This window comes from Bombina bombina, chromosome 1, assembly GCF_027579735.1.
Source record: "Bombina bombina isolate aBomBom1 chromosome 1, aBomBom1.pri, whole genome shotgun sequence".
NCBI lineage: Eukaryota > Metazoa > Chordata > Amphibia > Anura > Bombinatoridae > Bombina > Bombina bombina.
The window spans coordinates 1,520,201,879-1,520,219,196 of record NC_069499.1 but is presented as its reverse complement, the minus strand read 5'-3'; the positions used below and the strand labels follow the sequence as shown (position 1 = coordinate 1,520,219,196).

The 17,318-nt window shown below is 40.7% G+C and overlaps 1 protein-coding gene across 3 annotated transcripts in view; it reads left to right on the top strand.

Annotated features, from left to right (window-relative positions):
- Positions 1–12,585, top strand: part of TOM1L1 (target of myb1 like 1 membrane trafficking protein) — a 263,459-nt gene extending 250,874 nt beyond the window's left edge. For all 3 annotated transcript variants that reach the window (XM_053708296.1, XM_053708287.1, XM_053708301.1), the window contains one exon: positions 10,375–12,585. The gene's annotated coding sequence lies outside the window, so the exon portion shown is untranslated. The remainder of the gene's footprint in view (positions 1–10,374) is intronic.
- The last annotated feature ends 4,733 nt before the right edge of the window (positions 12,586–17,318 follow it).

The window sequence follows — 17,318 nt, the reverse complement described above, 5'->3', positions numbered from 1 at the left end:
GCCACCAGAATTGTCGAGTGACAGACCAAATCATTTGGTTCTTGCCTGGTTGACCTGTGGCTTTAGGATAGTGGTAAGTGTGCAAAAGTTTAGTTTGAAGATTCTCAGGAACAAAACACTTACCACTAGGTTTTTCAGGAGGTGCATTGGTTTGTGCAGCCAGGATCTCCTCCGCCAAGGGAGAAGTCAAATTAGTACATATGGTAGCCAAAATATGGTCAGGAGGTATAACTGGAGTAGGTACAGACTCCTCCTTGGACAGAGGCGAAAATTGTAAAGAGAGGGCATCAGCCCTAACATTCTCACTACCAGGCAGGTAGGAGACCACATATTTAAACCGAGACAAAAATAGCGCCCATCTGGCCTGTCGGGGCGACAAACGTTTTGCTTCAGATAGATAAGTTAAATTCTTGTGATCAGTAAGAATGAGCACTGGCATGCTAGTACCCTCGAGAAGATGCCTCCATTCCTTGATTGCCAAAATTATGGCCAGTAATTCCCTGTCGCTAATTTCATAATTGCACTCCGCTGGAGACAATTTCTTAGAGAAGAAACCACACGGATGCAAGGAACCGTCAGGTGTAGGACATTGAGACAAGAGGGCACCTACTCCAGTCTCAGACGCATCGAACTCAAGAACGAAAGGCAGGACAGGGTTAGGATGAGCCAGAACTGGAGCGGAAGCGAAGGCAGTCTAAAGACTATCAAAGGCCTTAATGGCAGTAGGTGACCAATGGAGTGTATCATTCTCTTTACGGGTCATGTCTGTGATAGGTTTGACCAAGAAAGAAAAGTTTTTAATAAACTTTCTATATTAATTGGCGAACCCCAAAAAACGTTAAATAGACCGAAGACCAACTGGGCGAGGCCACTGCAGAACTGCAGATAACTTGTCAGGATCCATGGAAAACCCTGCAACGGAGATAACATAACATAGGAAGGTTACTTGAGTCTGATGTTTACAAAACAGGCCGTTCTCACGTAGTCTCTGAAGAACCCGTTTAACATCAGAACGATAAGCCTCAAGTGTGGGTGAGTGTATGAGGATGTCGTCTAAGTACACCACAACACACTGTTGCAACATATCTTGTGGGACATCATTAATAAATTCCTGGAAAACAGCAGGAGCATTACATAGGCCAAAGGGCATTACAAGATACTCATAATGCCCGCTCCTGGTGTTAAATGTTGTTTTCCATTCGTGGCCCTCCTTGATCCTAACGAGATTGCACGCTCCTCTCAAATCAAGTTTAGTAAAGACCGTAGCTCCCTTGAGGTGGTCAAAGAGTTCCGTAATGAGCGGAATAGGGTAAGCATTCTTAATGGTAAGATGATTAAGACCCCTATAATCGATGCATGGTCTTAACTCACCACCCTTTTTCTTCACAAAGAAGAAGCCAGCCCCTGCAGGAGAGCAGGATTTGCGGATGATCCCCCGTGACAGAGCATCGGCAACATACTCCTCCATAGCACAATTCTCCTCAACAGACAGAGGGCCCCGAGGAGGAATGGCTCCGGTTGCAGGTCTATGGCACAATCGTAAGATCAGTGACATGTCAAAAATGTCTAGGAACTCTCGGTACTCCTCTGGCAATTGAGATACCGAAGACGTGCACAAGACTTTAACTGGTTTCCGAAGACAAGTGGAAATACATTGCGGAGACCACAACAAAATTTCGGACCCGCGCCAGTAGAGACTGGGATTGTGCTTTTGGAGCCATGGATAACCCAGAATAACTAGAAAATGCGGAGAGTTTATCACCTGGAACTGGAGGGTTTCAAAATGGAGAGCCCCAACAGCCATGGATAACGGAGCAGTTTCATGAGTAACGAGTGTGGGCTGAAGGGGCCTGCCATCAATGGTCTCAATAGCAAGCGGAACGGACTGAGGAAAAACAGGAATGGAGTGCTTTGATACAAAAGCACTGTCAATGAAATAGCCCGCAGCACCGGAGTCAACAAGAGCCTGGGTGACTATGGAGGAGTCCACCCAGGAAAGGACAACCATAACCAAAGGTTTCTCCTTTAGCAGTTCTGAGGATGAGGATAAACCACCCAAGGTTTTCCCCCGACAGGACCTTAGGTGTGAGCGTTTCCCGGCTGTGTAGGACAAGACTTCAAAAGGTGGCCCTGTAACCCACAATAGAGGCAGAGCCCCTCCCTCCTCCTAAAGGCCCTCTCCGCCGTAGAGAAACGTGTGAATCCCAACTGTATCGGCTCAGCAGTACCTGGTGACTCGGGACCAGGAGGCATGGGAGGAGAGGGAGGCATGGGTGGGAATGAACACGTAGGAGACAACGGAACAGGAGGCTTCCGCAAGCACTCCTTGAAAGAGAGCCTCTCACTTAGTCTGATGTCAATTAGGATCAAAAAAGACACCAATGCCTCGAGATCTTCTGGTAAATATCTGGCAGCAACTTTGTCTTTAATCGCATCAGAGAGCCCATGAAAGAAGGCAGCAACAAGGGCTTCATTGTTCCAACCTACCTCTGTGGCAAGCGTACGGAACTCAATGGCATACATAGCAAAGTATGTTGACTGAATGGACATGAGTCGTTTAGCAGCAGAGGAGGAGCGAGTCGGAACATCAAATACCCTTCGAAAGGAGGCCACAAATTCAGGGCAATTTGAAATCACAGGTTTATTAGTCTCCCACAAAGGATTAGCCCAGACAAGCTCTGTGTCAGAGAGTAACGAGATGAGAAATCCCACCTTAGCTCTGTCAGAGGAAAACGCCTGAGGTGTAGAACCGGACATGCTCCTGGTAGGACTAGGTGCAGCAGCGGAAACAGGAGCAGTCATAACTTGCGGGACACTTTGGTCCAAATGTGCAGTGCGAGTCAGCAGGGTTTGCAGGGCTAGTGCAAATTGATCCAAGCGGTGATCCTGTTCATCCATCCTTGAAATTATGTCAGGTAAAGGTGGATTATTAGCACCATCAGGATTCATGGCCCTTGCATAATGTCAGGGTGCCAAGAATCAGACTGAGACGAGAAGTGCAAAAATAATCACACCTTTATTAATAGCAAAAAAATAACAAAAAGTCCACAAGTCAAATAACAAGCCAGGAATCAAAACCAGAGCTGGTAGTCAGGCGAGCCGAGTCAAGAGCCAAAGCGAAGTCAGACGAGCCGAGTCAGGAGCCAAAGCGAGTAGTCAGATGAGCCGGAATAAGGAGAACAGCAGAGTCAGGAACAAGCCAGGGATCAGGAACCAGGAGGGATGTCAGGCCGCCAGGTAATACACAGGAGCTCTCACAAACAGGTGTGAGACAATGCAAGGCAAAGCATACTGAACAGAGGCCCTTTAAATAATAAGTGATGACATCACAATTCTGAGACTGCATCCTGTCTCACACGAATGATGTATACCAGTCTGGCCATAAAAGGAAGTGCAGGAAATGAGCAGCATCACACAGTATTCACCAGAGTCAGCAAGAGAGGTGAATAAAATGGCTGCCAGCAGCACATGGCAAACAAGGCAGGGAAAAAAACCCTGACAAAATGCTGCTTTGCGGTTCTAGCCCGTCGGGCTCTCTGGTTGAAGTCTTGGTCTGCGGATATGACTTCTAAATCCAGACTCCTTTCAAGGGGAAGATTTTATTCGGTCCAGGGCTGGACTCCATTATCTCTACGGTTACCGGAGGGAAAGGTGCCTTCCTACCGCAAGATAAGAAGAATAGGCCTAAGGGACGGCAAATGTCTAATTTTCGTTCCTTTCGTGCTGACAAGTTGCAACAACAGCAGTCCTCTTCCAAGTCTGAGCAGCCCCCGAGAGTACTTGGAAGCCCACTCACTCCTGGAATAAGTCCAAACAGACTAAGAAGCCCACCGAGAACAAATCGTCATGAAGGGCCGACCCCCGATCGGATTGAGTAGGGGGCAGACTGTCTCTTTTTTCAGATGCTTGGTTCCAGAATGTACAGGATCCTTGGGTCCTGGAGGTTGTATCTCAAGAATATAGGATAGGATTCAAGTCTCATCCGCCCAGGGGCAGGTTCCCAATCTCCAGTCTTTCGACAAGACCAGAAAAGAGGACTGCCTTCTTAGGTTGCATACGGGAGTAATTGTCCCGCCTCAATACCAAGCTACCAAGGTACGGGTCGAGGTTGAGGGGTCCTCAGGCGGAACTGATAGCTGCCCTATCAGTTCCATGGAGGTTAAGGCTCATATATCTTTTTCCTCCGTTACTGCTTCTCCCTCGTGTGGTGGCTCGCATCAAGCAGGAGCAAGCATCAGTGATTCTAGTTGCTCCGTTGTGGCCACGAAGGACATGGTTTGCGGATCTGATAGGGATGTCCTCATTTCCTCAGTGAAGGTTACCTTGTTGCAGAGATCTGCTAATACAGGGTCTCTTCATTCATCAAAATCTAGATTCTCTGAGACTGACTGCGTGGTGATTAAACGCTTAGGCTTAGCCAAGAGAGTGTTATCGACACTCTAGTTTAAGCTCATAAACCAGTTAGTCGTTGTATCTACCATAAAGGGGAGGACTTACTTGTACTGGTGTGAAGAGTGTTGCTTTTACTGGCATAAGGTTAAGGTTGCCAGAAGTTTAGCTTTTCTCCAGGATGGACTGGAGAAGGGTTTATCTGCTAGTTCCCTGAAGGGACAGATATCGACCCTGTCTGGATTACTGCACAGAAGATTGGCCGAGCTTCCGGATGTGCAGTCCTTTGTTAAGGCTTAGGCTAGGATCAGACCTTTGTTTAGATCTGGGGCTCCACCTTGGAGCCTCAATCTTGTTCTTAGTGTTTTGTAAAAGGCTCTGTTTGAGCCTATGCATACTGTTGACATTAAATTGTTACCTTGGAAGGTTATTTTTTTGTTGGCTGTTGCCTCTGCATGCAGAGTTTCTGAAATTTCTGCTTTGCAATGTGACCCCCCTTATCTGGTTTTTCATGTGGATAAGGTGGTTTTGGACACTAAACTAGGGTTCCTCCCTAAGGTGGTGTCGAATCGTAACATCAATGAAGAAATTGTTGTTCCTTCCTTGTGTTCTAATCCTTCTTCCTTCTCAGTGAAGGAACGTTTGCTTCACAATCTAGATGTGGTTTGTGCCTTGAAGTTCTATTTTCAGGCAACTAAGGAATTCAGACAATCTTCCTCTTTGTTTGTCATCTATACGGGGAAGCGTACGGGGTAGAAGGCTACTACGACTTCTCTATCTTACGACTTCTCTATCTTACTGCTTGAGGAGTGTCATTCGCTTAGCTTATGAGACAGCGGGACGACAACCTCCTGAGAGGATAACGACTCATTCTACTAGAGCAGTTGCTTCCTCTTGGACTTTTAAGAACAAAGCCTCAATGGATCATATTTGTAATGCAGCTACCTGGTCTTCCTTACACACTTTTTCTAAATTTTACAAGTTTTGCTTCGGCTGAAGCAGCTTTTGGGAGAAACGTTTTGCAGGCTGTGGTGCACTCAGAATAGGCTCTGCCTCTTTTTTTCTGTTCCCTCCCGTTATTCATTCAGTGTCCTCTGGAGCTTGGGTATAGTTTTCCCAACAGTAAGGAATGAAGTTGTGGACTATCCCTGCCTTATGGAAGGAAAACATAATTTATGCTTACCCGATGTATTTCTTTCCTTCCTGGCAGGGAGAGTCCACGACCCGACCCGTAATTTATGTTTTGTTGGGCGGCTCCCTTTTTTATATTATTTCTTCTGTCACCTTTATCCCCTGATGTTTCTCCTACTTTTCCTTGTTCCCTCTGCAGAATGATTGGGGGATAGGGGAAGTCGGAGAGATATTTAAGCCTTTGGCTGGGGTGTCTTTTTCTCCTACTGGTGGCCAGGTGTTGTATTTCCCAACAGTAAGGAATGAAGTCATGGTCTCTCCCTGCCAGGAAGGAAAGGAATTTATTTGGTAAGCATAAATTATGCTTTTAAAAAAGTTTCCAATTTACTTCTATTATCAGTTTTTCATTTTTCTCATAATATTCTTTGTTGAGGAGCACTGCATAACAGGAAATAGTGCTGCCATCTAGTGTTCTTGCTAATGTATAACATTGTTGCAAAACTGCTGCCATATGGTACTGCAGACATGTGCACACTCCTGAGGTTACCTTACTGCTTTCCAACAAAGGATAACAAGAAAAAAATGTTAATAGAAATAAAAAATGATATCTGAACTATAAAAGAAAAAAATTAGGTTTTATGTTCCTTTAAAATGTAATTTAAATATGCATTTTTCATACTTTTTGTTGTAGATAAAATAATGGTATAGCTTGAATCTGCTGGGTCTGCTGAGGAAAAAACAATATAAAATATCTGTTGGGGAGGGGTTACTGAAAAACGATCTACAGTGGGGCTGAAATATGACTAGCACCTAAAAACTCCAAAACAGCTCAGCACACAGAAGGAAATGTCTTACATAGTAACATAGTAGATGAGGTTGAAAAAAGACCAAAGTCCATCAAGTTCAACCTATACAAATCTAAAATACTTACAAAAAGCTCCAGTTAAGCTTAAATAATCCAACTAAAAGGTGACCCATTTAATATTACCAATCAGTTGCGTCACTAGGTGGTTCGGGCCGCACCCGGGTGACACCCTCCAGGGGGTGACACCACCAGAATTATTTTTTTTACATTTTATTGAAATTCAAAGAAATACAATGTAGAGATACATAGATTATTTTATTAGATGGGCCAGCATTTGTTTTTTTGCCCCTTGAGCCAGCGCTGCAATTTCCACAAATAGTTTTCCCTGCTGCTTTTGCTTGTTTATACTTTGCTCCTCCCCTGCCCAATTTCACTATGAATGTTGTGGGCGTGCCGTGGGGCTTGCAAAGTTGCGCTGCTAGCCAAAATCTGCCTGCCTATCTGTGCTCACTGCTCAGACATGTGTGGAGCAGTGGAGTCACTCACTGCTGTGCTGTCTCTCTGGGAACAGGGAAATCATGAGGGGGATGCCTGGCACCTGACTGCATGACTGTCTGACACTGTCTCTAAAGTGAAGGAGCCACGTATGATGCCCACCAGACCGGTACAGTTACGGTAAACTAAGTGCACACTGAAGAGGTAGGAGGGGAGGGAGGGTAGGGGTCTGGAGGTGGGCAGAGTGCAGAGGTTATTGGTCATAAGAAGCGGTAGGCATGCGGCCCGGGGCTGTGCACTGACAGACTTGGAACAGAGTCAGAGCAGAATTTTCATAGTTTGCGCGCCTAAACCTTTTCTTTAGTGATTTATTTTTGGAGTGCACTGTTTATCTTTCATTTGATGCTCTGCTGAGCCAGGGAGCAGCTCTAGGCATGAACTTTATAATGAATGCAGTGCACTTTACATATTTTGTATGTGTGTGTCTGAGTTTTTGTGTGTTTGTGTCTAAGTGTTTGTGTGTGTGCCTAGGTGTTTGTGTGTGTGCCTGAGTGTGTTTCTGAGTGTTTGTGTGTGCATCTGAGTGTGTTTTTAAGTGTGTCTGAGTGTGTGTATGTGTGTGTGCCTGTGTGTTTGTGTGTCTCTGCTTTCTGGGGTGTGGAGGGGGGGTGACACCATATCTTACCACACCGGGTGACACCAACCCCAGTGACGCCACTGCTACCAATCATATCCATGAATTTTGTTTCTAGACAGAAATGTATCAAACAATTTTTAAATGTATCTAGGGTATTGGCATTCACTACCTCCTTTGGTAATGAGTTCCACAATTCTATTGCTCTTACAGTGAAAAAACACGTTTCCATTGCAGATTAAATCGCCTTTCCTCCAATCTTAAATTGTGACCTCTTGTCACAAACAATTTTCTTGGAATAAACAGAGCTTCTGCCATCTCTGTATATGGGTCTTGAATATATTTATATAAAGTAATCATGTCACCTTGCAAGCGCCTTATTTCTAAAGAAAACAGACCCAGTTTGGCTAGCCTCTCCTCATAGCTTAAATTCTCCATTCCCCTTCTCTGAACTTTTTCTAGTTCTGCAATATCTTTTTTTGTGATCGGTCCCCAGAACTGCACTCCATACTTAAGGTGAGGTCTTACCAGGGATTTATATAGTGACAGAATTATGCTTTCCTCCCTTGAATCAATGCCTCTTTTAATACATGCTAGTATCTTATTAGCCTTTGTAGCCACTGCCCTGCATTGTGCACCCATCTTTAGCTTGTTATCTATTACTACTCCCAAATCCCTTTCCTCCTCTGTTTGGCTAAGTCTTGTCACATTTAAATAATAAGTTGACAGTTAAGGGTTAATTAAACTTTCTTGAGGGAGAATTATATCATGTTCTATCTGACTTTGATGTCCCTTTAAAGGGACACTAAACACTTTGAGATTTTTAAATAAAATATTTAGTTATGCATAATAAAACAACTCTGCAATATATTTTCATTATTTATTTGGCCCAATTTTCATGTAATTTAGCTCTGAATTTATTGCAATTTCTAACTCTTAGACCTTGAAATGCTCCTTCTAACGTCTCAAGGCTATGGGGCCTATTTATTAATGTGCGAGCGGACATGATCCGATATTGCGGATCATGTCCTCCGCACATCGATAAATGCAGACAGCATAAGCTGTCAGCATTTATCATTGCACCAGCAGTTCTTGTGAACTGCTGGTGCAACGCCGCCCCCTGCAGATTCGGCAGGGGGTGTCAATCAACCTGATCGTATTGGATCAGGTTGATTTTAGGCGATGTCTGGCCACCGCCTCAGAGCAGGCGTACAGGTTATAGAGCAGCGGTCTGCAACATAACAGAAATGTCTTGTCATTACAATGTTTTACTGTCCCTTTAAGTCAGAATGTATTCTTTGCTTTATCCCCACTTGGTGACAGTTGTTATGGCAGCTCCCTCAGGGAGAGAGGCCATTGTATAACGAAATCTTAATACTGTGACTCTGCATAACACTGGGTTTTATTATGCCTTAAACATATCCTGTATTAATCAGCACAACATTGCTTTTATTTAGGAGTGAAATAAACATAGGATTGTATTTGTATAAACATAAATAGTTTATGCAGGTTTTTTACAATCATAAGTGGCAGTTACAGTAATCAAGTGTTAAATTATAGCTAACATTGTAAGCACTATGCTTAGTACTGCTAAACAAAAAAGCCATACAAATAATAATGCTCTAGTTAAACATGCTATTTTTCATGAAAAAACGGGATTAAAAAAATGTTTGAAGATATAAGGAAGTGCATCTTTGTGCACATCTTATTCCTAGTGACATTTAGCTCTCTGGTTGATTAACCAGCTATTAAAGCTTACAGGGATATGACTTTTTTTCTTTTATGATTCAGATAGAGCATGCAATTTTAAGCAAGTTTCTAATTTACTCCTATTATCAATTTTCTTCGTTTTCTTGGTATCTTTATTTGAAAAGCAGGAATATAAGCTTAGGAACCGGCCCATTTTTGGTTCAGACCCTGGGTAGCACTTGCGGATTGATGGCTACATTTAACAATGTTAGCACGCGAGCAAAAGTCTGATGCAGGCTAACTTTAGGACTTTGGATATCGCAACCGCACTAACTTCTTCTTTCATAGACTTTAATGGGGTGCACTGTTAAAAAATAAATAAAAAAATAATGCTTAATTGCCTACGTGCTAACCTGAAAGCACATTAGACAAACAGCACTAAAGCCAATGGTAGTTAGGAATACTACATTCCAATGTTCTTCAAATAGAAGAAAATTTGCTTTTTATTATTAAATAGATATTTTTATATCTGATTTTTGTAATTATATGTACAGTATATATTTATTTAAAAATAAAAACTACATTACAATGTTCTGCACATAGAAGAAAATGCTAAGTATTTATATTAAAAACACAATAAAACATTAAAATATTACATTTGATGAAAAATTATATTTCATGTTTTAAGGTAACTGGAAACGAAGAGCTTAGTTATAGCTCTGAAAAGAGTCCCATTTGGAGTTTGTATGCTCTGCCTTACAGACTTCACTATTGTCTCTTATTCTTCCTTGGAGGTTTGTTACAGAAAGGAAATCAGAATGTTTGGATTTCGGAATTCCAGATTTGGAGATTTGTACCTAAACCATATTACTTTTAACCCTTATAAAAAAAATATATATTGCTATTTTTTTATCAGAAAGCCTATATATGATTGTAATAGTTTCTTTGAATGTGTTTTTGATGTGTTTGGTGAACATTGTTTTTAACCATTACAATTTAATCCCTTTAAGCAGCCCGAAGTCCTGAAGTTAGCGCACCTAAGTCTTTCGCTCTTGAGCTACCTTTTACTTGTAATGTGCGTGCTAATGCACCTGCAACAATTTTTTACTTTTTTACGAACGAGAAAAAAAATTTGTGCTCCACTCAGCTTGTAATCTGCCCCTTTATGAGGATTTAATTTTGAATTTTTAAATCTGTTTATTTTTTTATTTTGTTTTGTTATTTTTTGCAGGGATACATCTGCAGAAAAACATGAAAGAAGAATGAAAAACATGGCAGAACTTGGGGACTTCTTTTGCGCTCTAGATATGAATTATCTTCTGTCAGACTGCACACTAAAAGTTCCTTCTGTCTCAAAGATAAGGAACTTGTAGGTGAAGCACGTGCTTAATTGCTCTTCAGACTCTGAGTTCCTCATGGTAACAGCAGCTGGAAATGTGTCCCATAATGCAGTGACCCAAAATTTAAAAAAATCACACATTGTAGCCTAATACAGCATATATATATATATATATATATATATATATATATACATACTGTATGTATTGTGCTGTTATGCCATGCCTCCTACAAACTACCCCTGCACTGGGAGTAAAAAACAAGCAAAGATTAAAAAATATGTCACACTGTTGTCAGTCTGCCGTGGCACACCTGAGGATCTCTCACGGCACACTGGTTTGCCACGGCACACTGGTTGAAAAACACTGCCATAATGAATGGGTCGAACAAGTCAGCCTCTGATTGAACATATCTATCACTCCTTTAAAAAAAAAAAAAAAACTACTGAGAAAGTGGGATGCCAGGGGTTGCACAAATAGGTACATTTAATCAAAAGTGCAAAATTAGATGTTTCAGATGCATTGCTTGCTTATAAATTATGGAGGTGACACGTTGAATTGAATGCATCACTGCCATAGCCCTATTAATTGATCAGCATGTGTCACAGCATGTGTCCTTATACAAACTGCTTTATTGCTTTAACTCAGATCGTGTTGTGTCACAGCACTCCTTAGTTCAAGCTTCTCAAGTTATAAATCAAATATACATCCAGGAAGCTTAGTTAAACCTTAAATGTGCTTAAGCCATAGATACTAATAGTTCAAAGACATATATTGCATTCAGACAGGTTTGAATTAGCTACAAAGATGCTTCATTTGGACTGGAAAAACTTTGCAATTAAAGGGATAGTAAACACCAAAAATGTTATAGTTTGAAAAGATAGATAATTCCTTTATTTACCATTCCACAGTTTTGCATAACCAACACTGTTATAGAAATATATTTTTACCTCTGTAATTACCTTGTATCTAAGCTTCTGCTGACTGCCTCCTTATATTAGACTTTTTGACAGACTTGCATTTGAGGCAATTAGTGCTGACGCTTCAATAACTCCACGTGCATGAGCGCAATGTTATTTTTATGAAACACATGAACTAACGCCCTCTAGCTGTGAAAAACTGTCAAATGCATTCAAAGAAGAGGTGGCCTTCAAGGGCTTAGAAATTAGCATGAGCCTACCTAGGTTTAGCTTTCAACTAATAATACCAAGAGAACAAAGGAAATTTGATAAAGTAAATTAGAATCATGAAAGTTTAATTTAGACTTTACTATCCCTTTAAGAGCTGATAAAAATGGGACCTATGGTAGCACCTGTTAACCAGTGTATATATACAAACGTTTACAAAGCGCTCCTGTTACCAGGGTACATGACATATATCATGTATTCCAGCAGTCCCTCTTCTAACAAAACGGGGGTCATCGCAATATATGTCTCAAAGAGAATATGTTTAGTAAATGGTGATTTTTTTTTTTTTTAATGGACCAGGGTATTCTTATAAATGTTTTTTTTATTCAGCTGTGAGCTTAGCACTGCTTCTCTTAATTGGGCAGAAGCTGAAAGACAGAGCTCTTGACTTTCCTGCATTTTTTAGTGTTAAGTTTTTGGTAGTTCTACCTGCTGCTCCTCTTCAGATCCTTTTGAAAATCATTGTTAGCCAAGGGTTGACTAGCCACACCCCAAAACACAACTCCGCCCCCAGATCCCCATGACTAAGTCACAAGTGTTGTGCTTGTTCCACACTCCCTATATAATTGGCCAAAAATCAGTTTCTATAACCCTCAAATGCTGCAAATCACATAACTGTTTAGGCAGTTTGCATCATTTTGAAAAGCTAGGTTCCATTTTTTTGCCTTTTGACCATTTTAGGGAGAGTGTGACAAAGCACAGTTTTTATACCTAATGAATAGGTGTTTTAATGTAATTTTGCTAGTGAATTGTTATTTTTTGAACATTTCTATACTAAAGGTTCTACACAAAATGCTAACAATTTATTTTTAACTTTTAACCTAGATTTAGTGATATCACAAGTACATAGAAAATAAACTGTTCTGTCTAAAATTATACTCATTACAGAACATGAATATTATAGCAATAAATAAAACATCTGCCAAGACTTTTCCTTATTATAAATAAAGAGAAATTTATATATATATATATATATATATATATATATATATATATATATATATATATATATATATATATATATATTATTTTTTGCATACTATAAATCAGCAGTTTAATACACTCCAACTTCTTTGGGGGCAGTGTGGATTTTTTTTTTTAGAGATAAATTACATGCAAAGGAGGCAACAGAAATAATGTAAGGACATTGCTAAGGTAATTCGCTATGCATATTTAAACATTTTATAGGCAATTCAGTAATGCTTTTTTTATCCAACAGGCATTAATACATGTATTATGTAATAGGTGTTATTGCTAGATTGTTGGATGATTCATCTACATATGTGTACAATGTTCTTGAATAACTGTTTTCTATGAAAAATTTGAATGATTAGAAATATACTACGAATAATATTTTTGAAAGGTTTCTGTACATTTCATGTTTAGGATTTTACATATTTTTTGGAGCACCTTTTAATTTATAAAACAGATTTATTGTCTCAAATAAATAGTTTATTGAAAGAACTGTGTTTTTCTTAATAAAATGGGGTTTGAGCAGGGGTGGAACTACTGGGGATGCAGAGTCCCTGACTGCGACCGGGCCCTGGAGGTCTATATATATATATATATATACAGTATATGTAAATGTGTGTGTATATATATATATATATATATATATATATATATATATATATAAATCACACATACTATGGGTCCTTATGAATGTCTGTGACCTGAGGGGGGGGGGCACTGGGGCCCTGGAGTTTCTAGTTACGCCTGTGTTTGAGTCTCCACAGTTATTACAAAGCGCTGAACAGTCCGGCATACTGAGGGATTGTTTGATTTTAGGATTTCGTCCCTGTCCTACAACAGCTTCTCATTTATGGTAGTCGCTATTTGCAGTGTGAAACCAGGGACTACCCCGACCGTGGGCTTGCAGACTTTGTCTTACCACACCCGTGGTTATTGCTTAACTATCATTTCAACAAATACTACTGTCACACCGATTCAATTTCATTTTTTATTTTGCGTGATGTTTTCATACATTACTTCTAATTTCTTTTTTATTTGGGTAACAAGAACAGTGCCAAGCCCTGAAAGGGTTAAAAGCTGCCCAAATGAGACAGGCTTTTGGAGCAGAGGAGCCAGAAGTGATGGCTATCATACTTTGCTATTTTTTATTTTTAGTAAGAGATGGAAACAATAAAGGTACATGATAGACCATTTAGTACTTTGCTATTACTTTGTCCCTAACCTTGAATGTCAGAGAGAGAGTATAACACCTACAAATGTTCTATACGTTGTTGGTAACCAAGATGAGAACAGCCAGCCATAGTGTACTCTGACTGCACTCACGCTGTGTTATGTGCATGCTTGTTCCAATCTGCTATCCTCATGAGAAACAAGGCTATTCTGTAATACCTGAAACTAGGGGCTCCCAAACCACCCCAATCTTTTGCTCTGTAAATTGTCATCTTTGAAATTCTAGGTAGGCGGTGTTGCCAAATTTATGAATTGATTGTATTTTGTAGCTTATTAAAGGGACAGTCTAGTCAAAATTAAACTTTCATGACTCAGAGAGGACATCATTTTATACAACTTTCCAGTTTACTTTTATCATCAAATTTGCTTTGTTCTCTTGGTATTTTTAGTTGAAAGCTAAACCTACACAGTAGGCTCATATGCAAATTTCTAAGCCATTGAAGGCCGCCTCTTATCTGATTGCATTTGACAGCTAGATGGCGTTAGTTTATGTGTGCCCTATAGATAACATTGTGCTCACACCCATTACTTATGAAAGGGCACTGATTGGCTAAAATGCAAGTCTGTCAAAAGAACTGAAATATTGGGGCAGTCTGCAGAGGCTTAGATACAAGGTAATCACAGTGCTAAATAGTACATTAACATAACTCCATCGGAGTGAGCACAAAGTTATCTATATGGCCCACACGAAATAGCACTGTGTAGCTGTAATAAACTTTCAAAAAGAGGTGGCCTTTAAGAGCTTTGAAATTATTAAATTAGCGTATGAGCATAGGTTTAGCTTTCAACAAAAAAACCAAGAGAACAAAGCAAACTAGATGATAAAAGTAAATTAGAAAGTTGTATAAAATTGCATGCCCTATCTGACTCATGAAAGTTTAATTTTGACTAGACTGTCCCTTTAACTATCTTCCAGTGTATGTTTGTTGTGTTTCCTAAGTGAGGATTACGGGTTGACAAGTCAGCTGGGCAGCTATGAAGTCCCAAGCCTGTGCGTTTAGCACCTGTGTGTACTCCATTACATGCAAGTGCGCTGTACCATCTTTTAATATTAAATTCACAGACTATACTTGGGTATGTGGCGCCCCTGTCTTTTTCAGTGTGGACTTTGAGGAGAGGAGCTATCTCTCATTACAGGGAACTGCCTGGGTTGGTCACATTACAGAATACCACATAAAAATCCACAGTATGCCTTTTCCTGAAATTGGATTGCATGTTTAATTTGATTGAGGGAACATTGGTTTTAACTACATTTTGGGACTTTATGAAGGAGGGCAACCCCTATTATCTGGTACATATACTGCTTGGGTAGCAGCATGGTAGGGCTTTAAAGAAGAAGCAAAACTGCTGGTAACACTGACGTGTCCAACTCTAGGGGGCGCAATAGTACAATGGTGTGGTGTTAAAAATACTAACATCTATAATCGCATAGGAATATATAAACAAATGTAAAACAACAAATATGTAGTATCAAAGATCTTATCTGAGTCCATATAGAAGAATGCAAGACAGTTCAAATGTCCGGATAGACTTTGATAATGGTAGGTGTAATCCCAGGTGGTAAAAGCCTCAGTGTGTGGTCCAGGCTGCTCCACTCAAAAGTATAAAATGAATCCAGGCATCTGTGGAAAAAAAAATCTCAAAAGCGGGCGCCTCCTAGTGTGGTACTGTGGTTGTAACATATATCAGGTGTGTGTTGTGATAATACTCACAAGGAGAGCAGCAGCAATTGTGCTAAGTGGCGCAGTCTGGGAACTCTGTGTCTCAGCAAACTGATCCTTGGTAGGGATGTAGAAACTCAGGTATCCAGGAAGAGCAAAAAACAAGCGCAGGCTTCCAAAAGGTGCAGTATATTTTTTATTAAAAACAGAATAAAAGGGGGGGGCGGAGCAAGCCTGGGTACTGAGAGGTCGCGTTTTATTTCAGCTCTACTGATATGGCATACAATCTCACTTTTTTGACCCTTCAGCCCAGTTTAAATCCATATCTTAGGTACATCTAACCCCTGAGAGGAAGAAAGGGAAACATAGACCACCGGATAGTAATTTTAAAGAAGAGAGAGTTGATGTTTTTGTGGCCTGACTAATGCTGAGACAGCCTAGGAGCGGCCATTTTCTCATCTGTGTAAGCGCTTCCTAGTGAATCAAGAGGCCTTGTTTACATAACGTATGTGATCGGCCACACAGGATAGAAGAGAGTGCCACCGTGGTGATAGCATGGCTACCTGCAGCGTTGAACTAACAACCGCTATCTCCCACCTACTAAATGCCCACTTTAGCCGCCTTTCAGACTGCCTCGCATCGGAGTGGGGCTCCATATACAAGCGGATGCCCCACAATGGAATAGACTTACGCTTGGTGGAGGTGGCAGATCTTGGGCAGGAGGCTATAGACGATGATAGATGCGGACAGGCAGAGGTAAATAATATAACAATTAAGGATCCGGCAATAACCGGAACACATTACAACCAGGGCGATCTCCCTGAAGGGATGGGCTCCTTGCATAGTTTACCTCCTGTGATAGAAGAGGAGAGGGCGACATCTGTGGTGAGATGGCTGATCACTGAGGAGCCGGTGGGGCTGCCCGCTGCAACTTGTGAGCAGATCTATGTCTATGCAATGCGGCCAGCTCACCGATCATCTCAGGCACTAGCGACGGAAGAAAGCCCTCAAGGTCCGGTAACTATTCCTTTGAGACTTGTACACTATTCAATTTCTCCCAGCCACAGAGCGCCCACTTTGTATCTCCCAGAAGCGGACATTAACCACCTTAGGAGCAGAAGTGAGAATTTATTCTGCTTGCTGGTGTGGTCCTCTGCTTCCCATGTACTTCAAAAAGAAGGAGTCGGTTAAAAACAGGAAGACTCAAATCTGTCTGGTGCTTTAGACAGGCCTTAAGCGACATTATGGACACTTAATATGGACAATACGTGAACTTACCAATCAACAGTTGTGCCTGGTCAAGTAGGTCTTTGAATCGGCTGACTTTTGACACACATGACATTTAAAGGTTACACGATATGTTGGGATTTCGGTAACATAACCCTTAACTATTTACTATTTAGTTTTAGAAACTTAAATTTTCTTACTCTCCAACTTTATATTTCATTCCGGTTCAATAAGTGTCTGAAGCCTAATTTATTTTATATTATATGTCTAACATTAATAATGCCTTCAGGAGTTTCTATACCCAGTTTCACAGGTTGTTGGACCCTTGCATTAGTTTAAAATTGTGATGTAAGGAGATTGGAGATGACTGGCTTAATACATTATGGTACTATTTAAGTTATCTTTATGGGGATAAAATTAGGATACTGCTATAGTCTTTTTTAAAATCCCAGTTAGCCTCCTCTGATTTAAAGCTCAATAAGCATATCTTTGAAGCAAGACAGTCTGTATTATGCTGTTAAAAGGCTAAAACTACAATTTAAGGGGTGAGAACATCTAGTA